General features: G+C 45.3%; 1 long non-coding RNA gene across 1 annotated transcript; it reads right to left on the reverse strand.

The window, feature by feature from the left end:
* Nucleotides 1-19,231: 19,231 nt before the first annotated feature.
* LOC141026296 (uncharacterized) lies at nucleotides 19,232-22,644 on the reverse strand. Its single transcript, XR_012188190.1, has 3 exons — nucleotides 21,568-22,644; nucleotides 20,736-20,826; nucleotides 19,232-19,499 (listed from the first exon to the last, which is right to left on the reverse strand). It is a non-coding gene; the product is annotated as an uncharacterized lncRNA (long non-coding RNA).
* Between the last annotated feature and the right edge of the window lie 605 nt (nucleotides 22,645-23,249).

A 23,249-nucleotide genomic window follows, 5' to 3' on the forward strand; every position in this document is an offset into this window, starting at 1 on the left:
CCATTTTCTTCAGATGAGGAATTTGAACAATGGAATTCTGAAGAAGTATGCAACTTTTCTTCGAGGAACGCTGCAAATGAGTTAAGTTGATGAGAACCTAGAGATTCAGCAGCGGACATGAGTACCTATGAACAGAGTATAGTTGCGAGGAATTTGGAGAGGTCATATGCGTTCTCAGAAGGTTTTGTAAAAAGAACAAGTTTGAGAAATTTTGACCAGATGAGTCTTGAAGAATTTCACTAAGCTTTCTTTGTCTTAGGTTCCAGAGTTGTATAGATTGAGAATCCATACAATTGAGGAATCTTGAAGAAAAACGTAGCTTAGAGAAATGAATCAAGAACAGATGACATGTGAGGTGTTTAGTGTGTGAAGATTTGAAGAAAAACACCTTTGAGGATTTTGTAGAAAACATTTGAATCAAACAGGGCAGTAAAAGTAACTTTTAATTACCCCGGACGAAGAACACGACGAACTGGGATGTGGAGGTGTGAGGTTCGTCAGTGCAGATCTTCCACGCCCTAACTTGGCTGACGAAGATAGCTACGGCGGCGGCGGAGTGAAGAAATCCGCGGCCGGCGCGAGTACGACGGCGACGAGGTCGAGGCAGTGAAGCTCTCCCTCACCGGCGACGATGAAGTAGCGGCGGCGCTAGGGTTTGAGAAGCTCGAGCTAGAGTCAGATCGAGCGGAGTAAAAGAGAAGTGAGGAAGGGGAGGGGTATTTATAGCCACGGTGAAAAACTGTTCGCCCGAAGAATTTGGACGAACGTGCCCCTGACCCTTCTCACTCGCTTGACATATGTCACCCACGTACTGAGAAGTAGAGATCGTGTGAGATCGTGGGTGAATAGATAAGTGTTATCGTGGGATGCGAAACGGTTTGAGCGGCAAAACTGAAAACTTCGGATAAGATAAGTTTTAACGTTGCGTTCGCAAATTCTTCAGCTAACAAGGACACAGTGAAGATTTTGAACGAGTTTCAAATAGAACGCACATGAAGAATTTGTGAATAGATTTGGTTGAGTATAGCATAGAGGGGGAAGGGTCCAATCACATTCACTTAGCAGAAAAAACAACTCGAAGAAATGTTGGAAATATGCCCTAGAGGCAATAATAAATTGGTTATTATTATATTTCCTTATTCATGATAATCGTTTATTATCCATGCTAGAATTGTATTGATAGGAAACTCAGATACATGTGTGGATACATAGACAACACCATGTCCCTAGTAAGCCTCTAGTTGACTAGCTCGTTGATCAATAGATGGTTACGGTTTCCTGACCATGGACATTGGATGTCGTTGATAACGGGATCACATCATTAGGAGAATGATGTGATGGACAAGACCCAATCCTAAGCATAGCATAAAAGATCGTGTAGTTTCGTTTGCTAGAGCTTTTCCAATGTCAAGTATCTTTTCCTTAGACCATGAGATCGTGTAACTCCCGGATACCGTAGGAGTGCTTTGGGTGTGCCAAACGTCACAACGTAACTGGGTGACTATAAAGGTGCACTACGGGTATCTCCGAAAGTGTCTGTTGGGTTGGCACGGATCGAGACTTGGATTTGTCACTCCGTGTGATGGAGAGGTATCTCTGGGCCCACTCGGTAATGCATCATCATAATGAGCTCAATGTGACTAAGGCGTTAGTCACGGGATCATGCATTGTGGTACGAGTAAAGAGACTTGCCGGTAACGAGATTGAACAAGGTATTGGGATACCGACGATCGAATCTCGGGCAAGTAACATACCGATTGACAAAGGGAATTGCATACGGATTGATTGAATCCTCGACACCGTGGTTCATCCGATGAGATCATCGTCGAACATGTGGGAGCCAACATGGGTATCCAGATCCCGCTGTTGGTTATTGACCGGAGAGGCGTCTCGGTCATGTCTGCATGTCTCCCGAACCCGTAGGGTCTACACACTTAAGGTTCGGTGATGCTAGGGTTGTAGAGATATATGTATGCGGAAACCCGAAAGTTGTTCGGAGTCCCGGATGAGATCCCGGACGTCACGAGAGGTTCCGGAATGGTCCGGAGGTGAAGAATTATATATAGGAAGTCCAGTTTCGGCCACCGGGAAAGTTTCGGGGGTTACCGGTATTGTACCGGGACCACCGGAAGGGTCCCGGGGGTCCACCGGGTGGGGCCACCTATCCCGGAAGGCCCCGTGGGCTGAAAGTGGAAGGGAACCAGCCTTAGTGGGCTGGGGCGCCCCCCTTGGGCCTCCCCCCATGCGCCTAGGGTTGGGAACCCTAGGGGGGAGCTTCCCCCTTGCCTTGGGGGGCAAGGCACCCCTTCCCCCCTTTGGCCGCCGCCCCCCCTTGGAGATCCCATCTCCCTGGGCCGGCGTCCCCCCAGGGGGCCTATATAAAGGGGGGGGGAGGGAGGGCAGCAACACACAGCCTTGGGCGCCTCCCTCCTCCCCTGCAACACCTCTCTCTCTCTCTCTCGCAGAAGCTCGGCGAAGCCCTGCCGGAGACCCGCTACATCCACCACCACGCCGTCGTGCTGCTGGATCTCCATCAACCTCTCCTTCCCCCTTGCTGGATCAAGAAGGAGGAGACGTCGCTGCACCGTACGTGTGTTGAACGCGGAGGTGCCGTCCGTTCGGCACTCGGTCATCGGTGATTTGGATCACGGCGAGTACGACTCCGTCATCCACGTTCATTGGAACGCTTCCGCTCGCGATCTACAAGGGTATGTAGATGCACTCCTTTCCCCTCGTTGCTAGTAGACTCCATAGATGCATCTTGGTGAGCGTAGGAAAATTTTAAAATTATGCTACGATTCCCAACAGTGGCATCATGAGCCAGGCCTATGCGTAGTTAATATGCACGAGTAGAACACAAAGCAGTTGTGGGCGTTGAGTTTGCCAATTCTTCTTGCCGCTACTAGTCGTTTCTTGTTTCGGCGGCATTGTGGGATGAAGCGGCCCGGACCGACCTTACACGTACGCTTACGTGAGACAGGTTCCACCGACTGACATGCACTAGTTGCATAAGGTGGCTAGCGGGTGTCTGTCTCTCCTACTTTAGTCGGAACGGATTCGATGAAAAGGGTCCTTATGAAGGGTAAATAGAAATTGGCAAATCACGTTGTGGTCATACGTAGGTAATAAAACGTTCTTGCTAGAAACCTACAAACCACGTAAAAACTTGCAACAACAATTAGAGGACGTCTAACTTGTTTTTGCAGCAAGTGCTATGTGATGTGATATGGCCAGAAGATGTGATGAATGATATATGTGATGTATGAGATTGATCATATTCTTGTAATAGGAATCACGACTTGCATGTCGATGAGTATGACAACCGGCGGGAGCCATAGGAGTTGTCTTTATTATTTTGCATGACCTGCGTGTCATTGAATAACGCCATGTAATTTACTTTACTTTGTTGCTAAACGCGTTAGCCATACAAGTAGAAGTAATCGTTGGCGTGACGACTTCATGAAGACACAATGATGGAGATCATGATGATGGAGATCATGGTGTCATGCCGGTGACGAAGATGATCATGGTGCCCCGAAGATGGAGATCAAAGGAGCATGATGATATTGGCCATATCATGTCACTATTTGATTGCATGTGATGTTTATCATGTTTTTGCATCTTATTTGCTTAGAACGATGGTAGTAAGTAAGATGATCCCTTATAATAATTTCAAGAAAGTGTTCACCCTAACTGTGCACCGTTGCGAAGGTTCGTTGTTTCGAAGCACCACGTGATGATCGGGTGTGATAGATTCTAACGTTCGAATACAACGGGTGTTGACGAGCCTAGCATGTACAGACATGGCCTCGGGACACACGCAATACACTTAGGTTGACTTGACGAGCCTAGCATGTACAGAGATGGCCTCGGAACACGGAGGACTGAAAGGTCGAGCATGAGTCGTATAGAAGATACGATCAACATGAAGATGTTCACCGATCTTGACTAGTCCGTCTCACGTGATGATCGGACACGGCCTAGTTAAACTCGGATCATGTTTCACTTAGATGACTAGAGGGATGTCTATCTGAGTGGGAGTTCATAATCAGATGAACTTCATTATCATGAACATAGTCAAAAAGGTATTTGCGAATTATGTCATAGTTTGCACTTTAGTTCTACTGGTTAAGATACGTTCCTAGAGAAAATTTAGTTGAAAGTTGGTAGTAGCAATTATGCGGACTGGGTCCGTAAACTGAGGATTGTCCTCATTGCTACACAGAAGGCTTATGTCCTTAATGCACCGCTCGGTGTGCTGAACCTCAGCGTCGTCTGTAGATGTTACGAAACATCTGACATACACGTTTTGATGACTACGTGATAGTTCAGTGCGGTTTAGAATTGTGGCACCCAAGACGTTTTTGAAACGTCGCAGAACATGTGAGATGTTCCGAAGACTGAAATTGGGATTTCAGACTAGTGCCCACGTCAAGAGGTATGAGACCTCTGACAAGTTTCTTAAGCCTGCAAACTAAGGGAGAAAAGCTCAATCGTTGAGCATGTGCTCAGATTGTCTGAGTGCCACAATCGCTTGAATCGAGTGGGAGTTAATCTCCCAGATGAGATAGTGATAGTTCTCCATAGTCACTGCCACCAAGCTAGTAGAGCTTCGTGATGAACTATAACATATCAAGGATAGTTATGATGATCCTTGAGCTATTCGCGATGTTTGACACCGCGAGAGTAGAAATCAAGAAGGAGCATCAATTGTTGATGGTTAGTAAAACCACTAGTTTAAGAAGGGCAAGGGCAAAAGGGATACTTCATGAAACGGCGAGTCGTTTGCTGCTCTAGTGAAGAATCCCAAGGTTGAACCCAAACCCGAGACTAAGTGCTTCTGTAATGAGAGGAACGGTCACTGAAGCAGTACTACCCTAGATATTTGGTAGATGAGAAGGCAGGCAAGGTCGACAGAAGTATATTGGATATACATTATATGAATGTGTACTTTACTAGTACTCCTAGCAGCACCAGGGTATTAGATACCGGTTCGGTTGCTAAGTGTTAGTAACTCGAAATAAAAGCTGCGGAATAAACGGAGACTAGCTAAAGGGGAGATGACGATATGTGTTGGAAGTGTTTCCAAAGTTGATGTGATCAAGCATCGCATGCTCCCTCTGCCATCGAGGTTTGGTGTTTGCGTTGAGCATGATTGGATTATGTTTATCGCAATACGGTTATTCATTTAAGGAGAATAATGGTTACTCTGTTTATTTGAATAATACCTTCAATGGTCTTGCACCTGAAATGAATCTCAATCGCCGTGATACACATGTTCGTGCCAAAAGATATAAGATAGTAATGATAGTACCACATACTTGTGGCACTGCCACTTGAGTCATATTGGTATAAAACGCATGAAGAAGCTCCATATAGATGGATCTTTGGACTCACTCGTTTTGAAAAGATTGAGACATGCGAACCATGTCTATTAGTATATATGCATGAAGAAACTCCATGCAGATGGGTCGTTTGGACTCACTTGATTATGAATCACTTGAGACATGCAAATCATACCACATGGGCAAGATGACTGAAAGTCCTCGTTTTCAGTAAGATGGAACAAGAGAGCAACTTATTGGAAGTAATACATTTTGATGTACGCAGTCCAATGAGTGCTGAGGCATGCAGTGGATATCGTTATGTTCTTACTTCACAGATGATTTGAGTAGATGCTGAGTGTATTTACTTGATGAAACACTAGTCTGAATTGTTGAAAGGTTCAAGTAATTTCAGAGTGAAGTTGAAGATCGTCGTGACAAGAAGATAAAATGTCTGTGATATGATCATAGAAATGAGTATCTGAGATACGAGTTTGGCGCACAATTGAGACATTGTGGAAAGTGTTTCACAATTAATACCACCTGGAACACCATAGTGTGATGGTGTGTCCGAACATCATAACTGCACCCTATTGGATATGGTGCATACCATGATGTTTCTTATCAAATTACCACTATCGTTTATGGGTTAGGCATTAGAGACAACCGCATTCACTTTAAAAGGGGCACCACGCAAATCCGTTGAGACGACACCGTTTATAGAAACCTAAGTTGTCGTTTCTTAAAAGTTTGGGGCTGCGATGCTTATGTGAAAAAGTCTCAGGCTGATAAGCTCGAACCCAAAGAGGATAAATGCATCTTCATAGAATACCCAAAAACAGTTGGGTATACCCCTATTTCAGATCTGGAAGCAAAAGTAATTGCTTCTAGAAATGAGTCCTTTCTCGAGGAAAAGTTTCTCTCGAAAGAATTGAGTGGGAGGATGGTGGAGACTTGATAAGGTTATTGAACCGTCGCTTCAACTAGTGTGTAGCAGGGCACAGGAAGTTGTTCCTGTGGCACCTACACCAATTGAAGTGGAAGCTTATCATGAAACTTCGGATCAAGTCACTACCAAACCTCGTAGGACGACGAGGATGCGCACTACTTCAGAGTAATGCGTGATCCTGTCTTGGAAGTCATGTTGCTAGACAACAATGAACCTACGAGCTATGGAGAAGCGATGGTGGGCCCATATTCCGACGAATGGCTCGAGGCCATGAAATCCGAGATAGAATCCATGTATCAGAACAAAGCATGGACTTTGGTGAACTTGCCCAATGATCGGCAAGCCATTGAGATAAATGGATCTTTAAGAAGAAGACGGACATGGACGGTAATGTTACCGTCTATGAAGCTCGACTTGTGGCAAAGAGTATTTTCACAAGTTCAAGGAGTTGACTACGATGAGTTTTTCTCATCCGTAGCGATGCTTAGGTCCGTCGGAATCATGTTAGCATTAGCTACATTTATGAAATCTGGCAGATGGATGTCAAAACAAGTTTCCTTACCAGTTTTCGTAAGGAAAGGTTGTATGTGATACAATCAGAAAGGTTTTGTCGATCCTAAGGATGCTAAAAGGTATGCTAGCTCCAGCGATCCTTCCATGGATTAGAGCAAGCATCTCGGAGTCAGAATATACGCTTTGATGGAGTGATCAAAGTTTTTGGGTTTATACAAAGTTTGTTAGAAACTTGTATTTACAATAAAGTGAGTGGGAGCGCTACAACATTTCTGATAAGTATATGTGAATGACATATTGTTGATCCGAAATGATGTAAAATTTCTGGAAAGCATAAAGGGTTGTTTGAAAGGAGTTTTTCAAAGGAAGACCTGGATAAAGCTGCTTACATATTGGGCATCAAGATCCATAGAGATCAAGACGCCTGATGATACTTTCAAAAGATAGCACACCTTGGCATGATTTTGAAAGAGTTCAAAATAGATCAGCAAAGAAGGAGTTCTTGGCTGTGTTACAAGGTGTGAGTATTGAGTAAGACTCAAGACCTGACCACAGCAGAAGATAGAGAAAGGACGAAAGTCGACCCCTATGCTTTAGACGTAGGCTCTATAGTATGCTATGCTGTGTACCGCACATGTAGTGTGCCTTGCCATGAGTTGGTCAAGAGGGTACAATGGTGATCCGGGAAAGGATCTCATGACAGCGGTCAAACTTATCCTTAGTACCTAGTGGATTAAGGAATTTTCTCGATTATGGAGGTGAAAAGGAGTTCGTCGTAAAGGGTTACGCCGATGCGAACTTTGACACTAATCCGGATGACTCTGAGTAGTAAACCGGATTCGTATAGTAGAGCAATTATTTGAAATGGCTCCAAATAGCGCGTGGTAGCATCCACAAGATGACATAGATATTCGTAAAGCACACGGTTCTGAAAGGTTCAGACCCGTTGACTAATAACCTCTCTCACAAGCATAACATGATCAAACCAGAACACATTGAGTGTTAATCACATAGTGATGTGAACTAGATTGTTGACTCTAGTAAACTCTTTAGATGTTGGTCACATGGTGATGTGACCAGTGAGTGTTAATCACATGGTGATGTGAACTAGATTATTGACTCTAGTGCAAGTGGGAGACTGTTGGAAATATGCCCTAGAGGCAATAATAAATTGGTTATTATTATATTTCCTTATTCATGATAATCGTTTATTATCCATGCTAGAATTGTATTGATAGGAAACTCAGATACATGTGTGGATACATAGACAACACCATGTCCCTAGTAAGCCTCTAGTTGACTAGCTCGTTGATCAATAGATGGTTACGGTTTCTTGACCATGGACATTGGATGTCGTTGATAACGGGATCACATCATTAGGAGAATGATGTGATGGACAAGACCCAATCCTAAGCATAGCATAAAAGATCGTGTAGTTTCGTTTGCTAGAGCTTTTCCAATGTCAAGTATCTTTTCCTTAGACCATGAGATCGTGCAACTCCCGGATACCGTAGGAGTGCTTTGGGTGTGCCAAACGTCACAACGTAACTGGGTGACTATAAAGGTGCACTACGGGTATCTCCGAAAGTGTCTGTTGGGTTGGCACGGATCGAGACTCGGATTTGTCACTCCGTGTGACGGAGAGGTATCTCTGGGCCCACTCGGTAATGCATCATCATAATGAGCTCAATGTGACTAAGGCGTTAGTCACGGGATCATGCATTGCGGTACGAGTAAAGAGACTTGCCGGTAACAAGATTGAACAAGGTATTGGGATACCGACGATCGAATCTCGGGCAAGTAACATACCGATTGACAAAGGGAATTGCATACGGATTGATTGAATCCTCGACACCGTGGTTCATCCGATGAGATCATCGTGGAACATGTGGGAGCCAACATGGGTATCCAGATCCCGCTGTTGGTTATTGACCGGAGAGGCGTCTCGGTCATGTCTGCATGTCTCCCGAACCCGTAGGGTCTACACACTTAAGGTTCGGTGATGCTAGGGTTGTAGAGATATATGTATGCGGAAACCCGAAAGTTGTTCGGAATCCCGGATGAGATCCCGGACATCACGAGAGGTTCCGGAATGGTCCGGAGGTGAAGAATTATATATAGGAAGTCCAGTTTCGGCCATCGGGAAAGTTTCGGGGGTTACCGGTATTGTACCGGGACCACCGGAAGGGTCCCGGGGGTCCACCGGGTGGGGCCACCTATCCCGGAGGGCCCCGTGGGCTGAAAGTGGAAGGGAACCAGCCTTAGTGGGCTGGGGCGCCCCCCTTGGGCCTCCCCCCATGCGCCTAGGGTTGGGAACCCTAGGGGGAGCTTCCCCCTTGCCTTGGGGGGCAAGGCACCCCTTCCCCCCTTTGGCCGCCGCCCCCCCTTGGAGATCCCATCTCCCTGGGCCGGCATCCCCCCAGGGGGCCTATATAAAGGGGGGAGGGAGGGCAGCAACACACAGCCTTGGGCGCCTCCCTCCTCCCCTGCAACACCTCTCTCTCTCTCGCAGAAGCTCGGCGAAGCCCTGCCGGAGACCCGCTACATCCACCACCACGCCGTCGTGCTGCTGGATCTCCATCAACCTCTCCTCCCCCCTTGCTGGATCAAGAAGGAGGAGACGTCGCTGCACCGTACGTGTGTTGAACGCGGAGGTGCCGTCCGTTCGGCACTCGGTCATCGGTGATTTGGATCACGGCGAGTACGACTCCGTCATCCACGTTCATTGGAACGCTTCCGCTCGCGATCTACAAGGGTATGTAGATGCACTCCTTTCCCCTCGTTGCTAGTAGACTCTATAGATGCATCTTGGTGAGCGTAGGAACATTTTAAAATTATGCTACGATTCCCAACAAGAAATAGCAATAAGTGAATGTTGTAGAGGACATAAACTCATATATATATATATATAGCCAATGAAGAAAAATGACGGAGAAGGTGAAGACAATGCAAAGTTGAAGAAAATGAACAACTGAGGAATTTCAAATCTGAGGAAAAACTCAAACAGAAGATTTTCAACTTTTGGTGGTGGCGTGACCCACCGTATAAGAATGATGATTTCAGACACTGCGTACAATTGTCGTAGGGCTCCGAGAATCAAATTCTTCGTTAATTTCTTCACACTTAGAGTGTTATTCTTTATTGATTGGAGAAAAACGTTTCTTCATGTGTTACACATCTAAGTCATCAATTTTGCATAAGTGTTAGGATGAGTGTCCTTTTCAAAGAACATTCGAAGATTCTAAGATATTTAGCTCACACCGCAACTTGCTAAATCTCTTCTCATCCAAGGGCTTTATGAAGATATCTGCTAGCTGTTCTTCAGTCTTCACATGCTCAACAGAAATGTTGCCCTTCAACACATGATCACGAAGAAAATGATGACGAATCTGAATGTGCTTTGTCTTCGAGTGCTGAACTGGGTTGTGAGCAATCTTGATGGCACTCTCGTTGTCACAGAAGAGATGCACATTCTTCACGTTGACGCCGTAGTCTTTGAGAGTTTGCATCATCCACAGCAATTGAGCACAGCAAGAACCAGCAGCAATGTACTCAGCTTCAGCAGTAGACAGTGATACGCAGTTCTGTTTCTTCGAGGACCAACAGACCAAAGATCGTCCGAGGAAATGGCATGTGCCACATGTTGACTTGCGGTCCACACGATCACCAGCATAGTCAGAGTCTGAATATCCAATGAGATCAAAAGCTGAGCCCTTGGGGTACCATAATCCAAGTGTTGGTGTGTGAGCTAGATATCGAAGAATATGCTTCACAGCCTTATGGTGTGATTCCTTCGGTGTAGCTTGAAATCGGACACACATGCAAACACTAAGCATAATATCCGGCCTAGATGCACATAAGTACAATAAAGAACCAATCATGGAGCGGTATACCTTTTGATCGAAGTCAATACCATTTTCATCAGTGCACAGATGGCCATTTGTGGCCATAAGAATTTTGACGCCTTTGCAATCTTGCATGCCGAATTTCCTCAGTACATCCTTGAGGTATTTCTCCTGAGATATGAATATGCCATTGTGCTATTGACGAATTTGAAGACCTAAGAATAATTTTAATTCTCCCATCATAGACATTTGATATTCTTCACTCATCATATAGGCAAATTCATCACTGTAACGTTGGTCAGTACAGTCAAAGATAATATCATCAACATAGATTTGGCACACAAATAGTTCACCATCATAAGATTTAGTGAAAATAGTAAGATCAAGTGAACCGGGTTTGAAGCCTTTCTTCATGAGGAATTCCTTCAAAGTATCATACCACGCCCGAGGGGCCTGCTTGAGGCCATAGAGGGCCTTATTGAGTCTGAAGACTTTGTCAGGATTCTTTGGATCTTCAAAACCTGGGGGCTGATCAACATATACTTCTTCCTCAAGCTTACCATTGAGGAATGCACTTTTCACATCCATTTGATATAGAGTGATATCATGATGGTTAGCATAAGCAAGTAATATGCGAATAGCCTCAAGTCTAGCAACAGGTGCAAAAGTTTCATCGAAATCAATTCCTTCAACCTGTGTGTAGCCTTGAGCTACCAGTCGTGCCTTATTCCTCACCGCAAGGCCATTTTCATCTTGCTTGTTGCGGTAGATCCACTTTGTGCCAATGATATTGTGCTTGCGAGGATCTGGACGTTTGACCAGTTCCCAGACGTTGTTGAGCTCGAATTGATGTAATTCTTCTTGGATAGCTTGAATCCACTCAGGCTCCATAAATGCTTCATCTACCTTAGTGGGCTCTGTGATAGAGACAAAAGCAAAGTGCCCACAAAAGTTAGACAAATGTGAAGCTCTTGAGCGTGTGAGAGGACATGGTGCTTCAATGTCATCGATGATCTTCTCAATTTGCACTTCTTTTGCAACACGAGGATGAGCTGGTTGTCGTCGAGGAATTTGATCAGCATTTTCTTCAGCACCATTTTCTTCAGCATTTTCTTCAGGTGCATTAGCTCGACGGTCTTCACGTTCAGGAATAAATTCTTCAGCAGATTCTTCAGTCGGAATGACATCCTCAGTAGCCTTGAACTTGATAGTTTCCTCAGGTGCTGGTTCATCTATCACAGAAGGTAGGTGCTCTCTTTGCGAGCCATTAGTTTCATCGAACCACACATCTACAGTTTCAACAACCTTGTGAAGAACGTTGTTGAAGACTCTGTAGGTGTGCGAGTCCTTTCCGTAACCAAGCATGAAACCTTCATGTGCTTTTGGTTAAAATTTTGAGTTGTGATGAGAATCTCTAATCCAACATTTAGCACCGAAGACTTTGAAATAACTCACATTGGGTTTCTTGTTAGTGAGGAGTTCATAGGCAGTCTTTTTGAAGAATTTGTGAAGATAAACTTTGTTGATGATGTGGCACGCAATATCAATTGCATCAATTCAAAAACGACGAGGCGTTTTGTATTCATCAAGCATAGTGCGAGCCATCTCAGCAAGAGTCATGTTCTTGTGCTCCACGAGGCCATTCTGCTGAGGAGTATAAGGAGCAGATAACTCATGAGTAATACCAAGTTCATCAAGATAGTCATCAAGACCAGAATTCTTGAACTCAGTTCCGTTGTCACTTCTGATGTGCTTGATCTTCACACCAAAGTTGGTTGAAGCCCTCGAGGAAAATCGTTTGAAGACTTCGTGCACTTCATGTTTGTAAGTAACAATGTGTACCCATGTGTAATGAGAGTAATCATCAACAATAACAAAGCCATATTGGGATGCATCATTTGAAACTGCAGAATAATGGTTAGGACCGAAGAGATCCATGTGAAGCAATTCAAATGGTCGAGTAGTGGTCATGATAGTCTTCGCTGGATGCTTAGCCTTGGTCATCTTTCCAGCTTCACAGGCTCCGCACAAGTGATCCTTGACGAATTTGACATTCTCAATGCCAATGACATGATTCTTCTTTGCAGGCGTGTGCAAATTCCTCATGCCTGCATGACCAAGTCGTCGATGCCATAGCCAGCCTTCTGAAGCTTTTGCAAGTAGGCACACGGCTGGTTGTGGTCCTGTAGAGAAATCAACAATATACAAGTCTCCTCTCCTAAAGCCTTCGAAGACTTTGGAATTGTCAGCTTCCATGATCACAACACAACGATACTTGCCAAAGACAACGACCATATCAAGATCTCAAAGCATTGAGACAGACATGAGGTTGTATCCTAAGGACTCGACAAGCATGACTTTGTCCATGTGTCGATCCTTTGAGATCGCAACCTTACCTAGACCCAATACCTGACTTTTGCCTTTGTCAGCGAAGATGATATGCTTCAGATGCGATGGAGATAAGGGAGCATCCATCAATAGATTCTTGTCACCAGTCATGTGATTTGTACATCCACTATCGAGGACCCACTCAGTGGCTTTGGGTTGATCATCCAGCAGATGAATTAGTGCAGCTTACGAACTCATATACTTCATCAGTGAAGAATATGACATCACAATTCATCAGATCAATTTCATCAAGTAATAGAACAGATAAAGCAATGTGAGGACGTGAGAAATGAGAGTTCATTTCTTCAGGATTAGCCTACGTCCTATCAGGCAATTTCAGGTCTCCAGCAAATTCTTCAGACGTTTACGCACGTCTGGAGACCTGACCCTGCAGAAGAAATTAGTTCTTTTTCTTCACCACCCACATCTGAAGGGGTGGCAAAGAGTTCATCACTCTGCGAGCTCCATACGAGAAAGGTGGCATAGAAGCCAGCCCATTTCGTTTCACATAAGAGGAGTTAGGATAGGCATATGAATAAGCAGAGAAATTCTTCGAGGACTTATGAACATAATGATTTGAAGAATAATGCTCATATTCATAGCCCTTAGCTCTTCCCCGCGAAACAGAGTTGTTAGCACGATGATGTTCATATGAGGACTTTGATCCTTTTGAGGACTTTGATCCACGTGAGGAATTTGGTCCGTATGAGGACTTGGATCCATATGAAAAATTTGGTCCATATGAAGAGTTTGATCTGGGGTTCCTATTCTTCACTGGTGGTGTCATGAGGACATTCACCTGAAGATTTTCAAGGCACCTTTTGGGAACCCAGATTTTCTTCATAGGGGAACCGTTCCTGCAGTTAGTGCCAACATATCGAGCAAACACTTCACCATTCTGATTTTTGAACAGTTTATAGTTGGAGTCAAATGACTCATCAGAAGAATGAGGAGATTCACATGTAAAGCCAGATAAAATGGATGGATCAACTGGAGGTCCCTTTGCAGCAACCCATGAGGTTTTGGGGTACTACTCAGGCTTCCAATATGTACCATCAGTATTGAGTTTCCTCTCAAAGGCAATACCCTCTTTCCTAGGGTTCCTGTTGAGGATCTGCTTTTTAAGCACATCACAAAGAGTCTGATGCCCTTTGAGGCTTTTGTACATGCCTGTCATGTACAATTCCTTCAGCCCTGCATCATCAGTGATACTAGCAATGTCCTCAGATGAGGAATTAGTGATAGTAGAGGCAGGTGAAGAATTTGTAGCATTAGAAGCATTTGAACATTCAGGTGAAGAATTAGCAGATTCACATTCAATGCACTTCAAGCATGGAGGAACAAATTCTTCCTGAGCAGCGCTGATTTGTTGAGCTAGCAATGAATCGCGCTCCTTCTGAAGATCTTCATAACTCACTCTTAGCTTTTCAAGATCTTGCTTTCTTTGAAGAAATTCATAAGAAAGCTTCTCATGATCAGATAAGAGAGTGTTATGATGACCTTGAAGGTTGTCAAACCTAGACTGAAGTCTCTGAAGATTTTCAGTCAAGGTTTTGGTGCGATCCATTTCTTCACCCAACATATCATCACTTTTGTCTAGCATGTTTTGAACCTTTTCAAAAGCCTTTTGTTGTTTCACAGCAATCTTAGCAAGTTTAGAGTAGCTGGGCTTGAGGTTTTCATCAGATTCATTCTCACTTGATTCAGAGGAGGTATATTTGAGTACCTTGGCACCTTTTGCCATGAAGCAATAGGTGGGAGCGTAGTCATCATTGCCTTCATCAGCCTTGTTGGTGAAGCCATTTTCTTCAGAGTTGAAGATAGACTTGCTGACGAATGCAGTAGCGAGAGCTAGACTCGCCACACCAGACTCGGACTCCTCAGATGCCTCCTCTTCCTCATGTTCCTCAGATTCAGCCTCAGAGTCCATTTCCTTGCCAATGAATGCCCGAGCCTTCTTGGAGCTGCTCTTTTTGTGAGATGAAGACTTCGAGGATTTTGATGATGAAGATTTTGACGATTTCTTCTTCTTCTTCGCGTCATCAGAACTGTAATCCTTGTATTTCTTCTTCTTTGATTCCGTTTCCCACTGAGGACAATCTTGAATCTGGTGACCAGGCTTCTTGCATTTGTGGCATAGCCTCTTCTTGTAGTCACTGGATGAGGAATCATTGCTCCTTGAGGTTTTTCCAAAGCGACCACGTCTTGAGAACCTTTGGAATTTCTTCACGAGCAGTGCTAGCTCCTGGCTCAGTTCTTCATGATCACCAAGGCTACTACCAGAATCTTCACCTTCAGATTCAGAGACGACCTTGGCCTTTAGGGCACGTGATCTGCCATAGCTCGAACCATAGAGATCTCTCTTCTCAGCAAGCTGGAACTCATGAGTATTTAGCCTCTCGAGGATATCAGCGGGATCAAGTGACTTGTAATCAGCACATTCTTGTATCATCAATGCCAGAGTGTCAAATGAGGAATCAAGCGATCTCAGCAATTTCTTCACCACCTCATGGTCGGTGATGTCAGTGGCACCAAGCGCTTGAAGCTCATTTGAGATGTCAGTGAGGCAATCGAAGGTTTGTTGAACATTTTCATTGTCGAGTCTTTTGAAGCGGTTGAAGAGATTGTGAAGAACATCAACTCGGGAGTCACGCTATGTTGAGACTCCTTCATTGACTTTGGACAGCCTATCCCAGATAAGCTTAGCAGTTTCCAAAGCACTCACTCTTCCATACTGTCCTTTGCTCAGATGGCCACATATGATATTCTTCGCTTGAGAATCGAGTTGCTTGAATCTCTTCACATCAGCAGCATTCAGAGAGGGTGTGACAGAGGGAACACCATTTTCCACAACATACCAGAGATCGTTATCAATTGCCTCAAGATGCATTCGCATCTTATTCTTCCAGTAGGGGTAGTCCGTCCCATCGAAGGTAGGACACCCAGCAGAGACCTTGATCATACCTGCGGTCGACATAACTAAAACTCCAGGCGGTTAAACCAAAATCACACAGAACAAGGGTGTACCTTGCTCTGATATCAATTGAAAGTGCGTTATATCGACTAGAGGGGGGGTGAATAGGCGATTTTTATGAATTCTTCACTGAGGAATTTGTAGGTGAGGAAATTCCTTAGCGAAGAACTACTTGCAGCGGAATAAGTACTCAAAAGTAAACATAACATAACACAAGCATGGTCATCATGATGAAATGAAGACAAGTACAGAGTACAGAAAGCGTAAACACAGGATAACACAGGATGAAGACAAACAGACTGAAGAAATTGAACTGAGGAAATTGAGAAAGTCTTCAGTTAAAGTCTTCAAACACGGATATGAACAAGTGCACAACACAGTTATGAGGAAACGAAAGAGTTGAGGGAATAGAACCAGTAAGCTTGGTGAAGACAATGATTCGGTAGACCAGTTCCAACTGCTGTCTCAGTTGTACATCCGGTTGGAGCGGCTAGGTATTTAAACCTAAGGACACACAGTCCTGGACACACAATCCTCACCGTATTCTCCTTGAGCTAAGGTCACACAGACCTCGCCCAATCACTCGTGGTAAGTCTTCAGGTGACTTCCGAACCTTCACAAACTCGGTCACTCGGCGATCCACAATTCCTCTTGGATGCTCTAGACCATGACGCCTAACCGTCTGGAAGAAGCACAGTCTTCAAAGGTAACAAGCGTCGGATCTACGCAAGATCAATCTCTTCAGTGATGCTCAATCACTTTGGGTTTGTAGGTGTTTGGGTTTGGGTTTTCCTCACTTGATGATTTTCGCTCAAAGTCCTCGGAGGATGGGATGCTCTCAAATGACAAGTGTCAGTTTCTCTCGGAGCAGCCAACCAGCTAGTGGTTGTAGGGGGCGACTATTTATAGCTTAGGGAGCAGCCCGACATGATAACACATAAATGCCCTTCAATGATCTGACCGTTAGGTGGGTAGATATTTTGGGACAGCTGGCACAAGGCACAACATCGGTCGGAAATTTGAGTATCAAATTCCTCAGGGCTATCATGTTCCTCACAGTGTAGGCAATCCTCACTGGCGAATTCCTAACTCCTCAGTTAGAACAAATTCCTCAGAGACCAGAAGAACTTTGTCTCCGTCACTGAAGAATATGAATGAACTGTATGAGATTTCCAATGGCTTCACTCGAGGGGATTGGTAGGTGTAGGATTTTGAGTTGACCATCACATGGAAATTTTTCCTTAGTATTTCCTCGACCCCCTTTAACAGTACGGTGTTTCCTATGACTCAAGAAAGAGAAAATGAAACTACAAAAACAAAAGTCTTCACGCTTCATGTTCCTCGTATGAATACTAAGTCTTCAAGGTCACACCAATTTCTTCAATTTCAAAGTCTTCAGAGAGTCTTCAGAATTCCAAAGTCTTCAGTCGAAAGAACTTCATTTTTAGGGGTCGACTTCCACCGTAAATATCAAACTCTTCATAGACTTATAGACCTGTGTACACTCATAAACACATTAGTCCCTTAACCTACAAGTCTTCAATACACCAAAATCACTAAGGGGCACTAGATGCACTTACAGGCAATCCACAATGGCTCTTGGATGCTCAGAAGACGCCTAACCGGCTGGAGGATTCACAGTCCTCAAGTGTAACAAGTCTTCAGATCACGCGGACAGAAAGACTTTAGTGATGCCTAACACTCTTTGCCTCTGAGTGTTTTGGGCTTTGTCCTCGCAAGGATCTCTCTCTCTCAAATGCTTCGGAGGAGGGTTGCTCTCAAACGACGAAAGCCGTGCACTAACTCTAAGCAGCCACCAATTTATGGTTTAGGGGGTGGGCTATTTATAGCCAGGAGGCAACCCGACCTCATTTGTCCGAAATGACCCTGGGTCACTAAGGAACTGACACGTGTCCAATGGTCAGATTTCAAACACACACGACAGTTTGACTTGGGCTACAAGTAAAGCTGACTCTTCCAGGTCTGGATAAGATTTGCTCTCATTGTCTTCGCTCGAAGACATAGGTTTTGGTTGAGCATCACATCAGTCACCCTGACTTTGTTCACTTGGAGCCCACTTTAACAGTATGGTGGTTCCTATGACTCAACAAAGAAGAAAAGGAAACTACGAAACAACTATGTCTTCGCACTCCATAGTCTTCACGTGAATGTCTTCTCATGTCATAATCTTCAGTGTGAATATCTTCACAGACCACCATTGTCTTCAATGTCTTCACACATTTTTAGGGGTCATCTCTGGTAGGTAAACCGAATCAATAAGGGACTACTACCTGTGTTATCATGCAATTCTCACAAACACATTAGTCCCTCAACCAAGTGTCGTCAATACTCCAGAACCAACTAGGGATGGCACTAGATGCACTTACAATGTGTAAATATGCTGTGAAAAACTTTGCACCATCACATCTAGTTTTGTTTGCTTGTAATAGAAACTTATGACAACCGGAGGACCCAAATAAAACACCGAGAAGAAGGGGGAAAAGTGTTGCAGGCACCACACAGGGAAGAAAGGAGAGCACAGCCATGAGTAGCGGATGATGGGCTGCGTGAGGCCTCATTGTGAGATTCAAAAAGGCTTTAGTCTTGTTGTCATTTAAATTTTAACTCTTAGTTTGAACTTGGTTTACGAACTTGTTGTAATGATGTCAGTATACTTTAGTGCGGGCATGTCCGGGAGTGATGTTACCCTGGATTAGATGTTGCTTTTCATTTGCTCTCTGCGCTTTATGTTTTCATTTAAATACTTTGCATGGTTGTGAAATTGGCGGTTTCTTTAAAAAAAATTGACGTGAATGCGCGTATTTCAAAAAAAGGATGACAAGTGGAGCTATCCTGTATTATTCCACATAACCTCACGGGGATTAGCCATGAAGTGGAATTCGCAAAACAGAAGACCAACAAACCCTTCAACATGATATCATTATCTTGGAGTGCTGAGATATTTAAGGGCAGAAAAATGCTCAAACTTTAATTATGGGAATCCAAATACGGCACTAGTAAAGAAATCTCAAGGAAGATCTCATTCTTATCACGCGCGCACTCTGACTGAAGAGAAAATTTCTACCCCCTCGAAGCACGGATCCTTTACAATCTTTTTCTTTTTCTTATGTGTAACGCCCACGATGCGGCTATATCTCCCACGTGTCGAGGCCCGACTTAGAGGCATAACCGCATTGTGGTTTTGTCGCAAGAAGGGTCATCTTCACACAATCCCATGTAATGAACAAGAATGGGATAAAGAATTGGCTTACAATCGCCACTTCACATAATACATAATAAAATCATACATCATTCAAGATACACATTTAGGTCCGACTACGGAACCAAAATAAAAGAAGACAACCCAACTGCTAGATCCCTGATCGTCCCAACTAGGCTCCACTACTGATCAACAAGAAAAGAAACAACACAACGGACAAGATCTTCATCGAGCTCCCACTTGAGCTCAGTTGCGTCACCTGCAATGTCATCGTCGGCACCTGCAACTGTTTTGGAAGTATCTGTGAGTCACGAGGACTCAGCAATCTCACACCCGCGAGATCAAGACTATTTAAGCTTATAGGAAAGGATGGGGTAGTGAGGTGGACTGCAGCAAGCACTAGCATATATGGTGGCTAACATACGCAAATGAGAGCAAGAAGAGAAGCAACGGAACGGTCGTGAACTAGCAAAGATCAAGAAGTGATCCTGAACTCCTACTTACGTCAGACATAACCCAAAAACCGTGTTCACTTCCCGGACTCCGCCGAGAAGAGACCATCACGGCTACACACGCGGTTGATGTATTTTAATTAAGTCAAGTGTCGAGTTCTCTACAACCAGGTATTAACAAATTCCCATCTGCCACATAACCGTGGGCACGGCTTTCGAAAGATAATACCCTGCAGGGGTGTCCCAACTTAGCCCATTATAAGCTCTCACGGTCAACGAAGGATAAACCTTCTCCCAGGAAGACCCGATCAGTCTCGGAATCCCGGTTTACAAGACATTTCGACAATGGTAAAACAAGACCAGCAAAGCCGCCCGATGTGCCGACAAATCCCGATAGGAGCTGCACATATCTCGTTCTCAGGGCACACCGGATGAGCACTACGTACAACTAAACCAGACCTCGAGTTTCCCCGAGGTGGCGCTGCAAGGGGCTCTAGTTTGGACCAACACTCGAAGGAGCACTGGCCCGGGGGGTTAAAATAAAGATGACCCTTGAGTCTGCAGAACCCAAGGGAAAAAGGCTTAGGTGGCAAATGTTAAAACCAAGGTTGGGCCTTGCTGGAGGAGTTTTATTCAAAGCGAACTGTCAAGGGGGTCCCATAAATCACCCAACCGCGTAAGGAACGCAAAATCAAGGAACATAACACCGGTATGACGGAAACTAGGGGCGGCAAGAGTGGAACAAAACACCAGGCATAAGGCCGAGCCTTCCACCCTTTACCAAGCATATAGATGCATTAATTAAATAAGAGGTATTGTGATATCCCAACATAAACATAATCCAACATGGAGCAATCTTCATCTTCACCTGCACCTAACAACGCTATAAGAGGGGCTGAGCAAAAGCGGTAACATAGCCAAACAACGGTTTGCTAGGAAGAGTGGATTAGAGGCTTGACATGGCAATATGGGAGGCATGATATAACAAGTGGTAGGTAGCGCGGCATAGCAATAGAGCGAACAACTAGCAAGCAAAGATAGAAGTGATTTCGAGGGTATGGTCATCTTGCCTGAGATCCCGCTAGGAAGAAGAACGAGTCCATGAAGAAGACAAACAGACGGAGTCGAACGAATCCTCACAACTCCGGAAAGAAACCGAAGCTAACGAGAGAAGCAACCCGGAAAGAAACAAACCACATAGTAAACAACCACCACATAAACATGGCATGATGCACAATCAAGTATGATGCATGTCTGGTTTAATGAGGCATGGCATGGCCAAATGCACATACGAAACTATAAGTTAAGTGGAGCTCAATATGCAACGAGTTGCATATTGACGAAACACCACATTCGAGTTATTTAGTTCGCTCTTGTTTAAGTACACAACAATATTAAATGTTGTTAACCACGGCAAGGGGTGAAGCATAATTAAACAACCTATCTAGGCAAGTTTAAATGAGGCCGGAAATAACAAACGACAATTCCGATAAATCCTCATGTCATTTAGCAATTTAATACAAACACAATTTTAAACATTTAAATGTTGTTATCATGATGCGGATGACAATGCAAGTTTTAATCAATTTTTATGAAAATATTGACATGAACATGTTATGAAGCATTTGTCACCGTGGTGGAAGAAAGGGGTGCCACGGCAACGAGTCCGAAAATGATGCCACGACAACATATCGGTTCCGATAGCTCACGGAGATACCGGTGCACAAGGAGTGGGCGTGAGCGTGTCATGCAAAGATGGTGGGGTGCTCCCGGATTCCGGGTACCCACGGTACGGCGGCATGGAAACAAGGAACGCGCAAGCGACAACTGGGACACGGTTCGAACATGAGCAACTCATACATCACAATCATTCGTTCACGGGCGTCGTATCGGCGGTTATACCTTCGAAGCGTGCATTTTCGGAGTGGATCGGGTTCGACGGTAGTGGAAGTAGTTGTTCACGGGGCGCCGAGGGAGGTAGTGGTACACGGCGACGGTAGTGGTACACGTTTTCGTAAATGTTCGGGGTCGTCGGTAGAGGTACTTGACGTCCACGGGGTCGACGCTAGAGTTACCCACGTTGTCGGGGTACTTGTTGTTCCGGGCTTGGCGTCCGTAGATGTACACGGCAATCGTAGTGGTACTTGGCGGTTCCGTGTAGTCGAACTTGACGATCCAAGGGGGGTACTTGGCGCATCACCGGATAGTTGTACATGGGTCAAACAAAGGCATTGACACATCTGGAGGGGCATCGAGGGACTTGTCAAGGCCCTGCCCCGGGAGGTCACAGGAGGTAGCTCGAGCTGCTGGTCGTCGGGGCATGGCCGAGCAGCGGCTGGAAGAAGTGACCGGCGTTGGTCTTGGCATGAAGCAAGGGAGGCGGAGCTCCTGCTAGGGCGATGGCGGCGAGCAGGCAACGGAACTTGGCGTCGACGTACAGGCGCAACCGAGAGGAGCAACGACTGGAACGTGCAGTAGTGGGCGAGGGACTCCGGGACGCGCGGAGGTCGAGGAACTCGGCCGGTGGCGTGGCTTGGAGCAGATCAGGCGCGAGGAAGGTCGGAGGCGCCCGAAGCGAACGACGGAGGGGCGCGAAGGGCGGCGCTCGATGCTAAGGAGGTGGAGCAGAGGAAGGGGCGGAGCGGACGAGGCTGGCGAGCGGCGTGGAGCTTGACGGCGAGGACTCGAAGCATGGCTCCGACAGCGCCGGGAACAGCAAAGACGGGCGGATCCAGTCGGCCGGCGCCCGAAGCGAACGGAGCTCAGGGCGGAGGAGCTTGGGCGCGGGACGGCGGCCTGGTGGCGTTGGCGCTCCTGCGGGCATTCATGGCGGCGGCCGTTGCCAGAGGCGGGGAGGCCGGCTCGAGGAGGATGGAGGCGAGGGGATCGGGTGCAGGGAGTCCCTGACTCGGTGCGTGCGTGCGTGTGTGGCGGCGGGCAGAGGGAACGAGAGGGAGAGGGGAGATGTTCGCTAGGGTTAAAGGGGGCGCGGGCTGGTAGGCCTTGGAGGGGCAAATGGCCGCGGGGAAGGATGGGCCGGCCTGGGAGGCTGGCTGGGCTCTCTCCCCTTCTTCCTTCTTTTATTTATAAAAAAACAGAGAACTGAAGAAAAGAAAGAGAGGTTAGGGTAAGAAGTTGGACACGCGGATAATTTCCCGGACATCACAAAAATATGCTCGTTCCAAGAAAAACGGAGTGGGTAAGATTGCACGGTTTAAATTCAAATGCATTTGAATTTAATTCAAATGGTTTGAACAAGGAGTAGGATTACAAAGTGTCCAAAATGTTGAACATTTAGGAAGGGCCTCGATAAGAGGGAAAATAATTGTTGGCAAAGCTTGGAGGTGAAACTTGAAGTGGAAATAGGCATGGGAATTAATTTGCAAGTGTGTTCCGGTTAATTCCAAACTAATGGAATATTTATAATAGCTCCATAAATATTAGGAGGATATGTTATAAAGAGAAATCACCATGTGAATTCCCTCGATTTAAATGGATCGAAGATCCATGCAATTTATTTAGTTGAGTTTTGATGCAAAGATTAATGACATGATGGCATGATGACATGATGCAATGCAAAAATA

Source organism: Aegilops tauschii, chromosome 6, assembly GCF_002575655.3.
Source record: "Aegilops tauschii subsp. strangulata cultivar AL8/78 chromosome 6, Aet v6.0, whole genome shotgun sequence".
Classification (NCBI taxonomy): Eukaryota; Viridiplantae; Streptophyta; class Magnoliopsida; order Poales; family Poaceae; genus Aegilops; species Aegilops tauschii.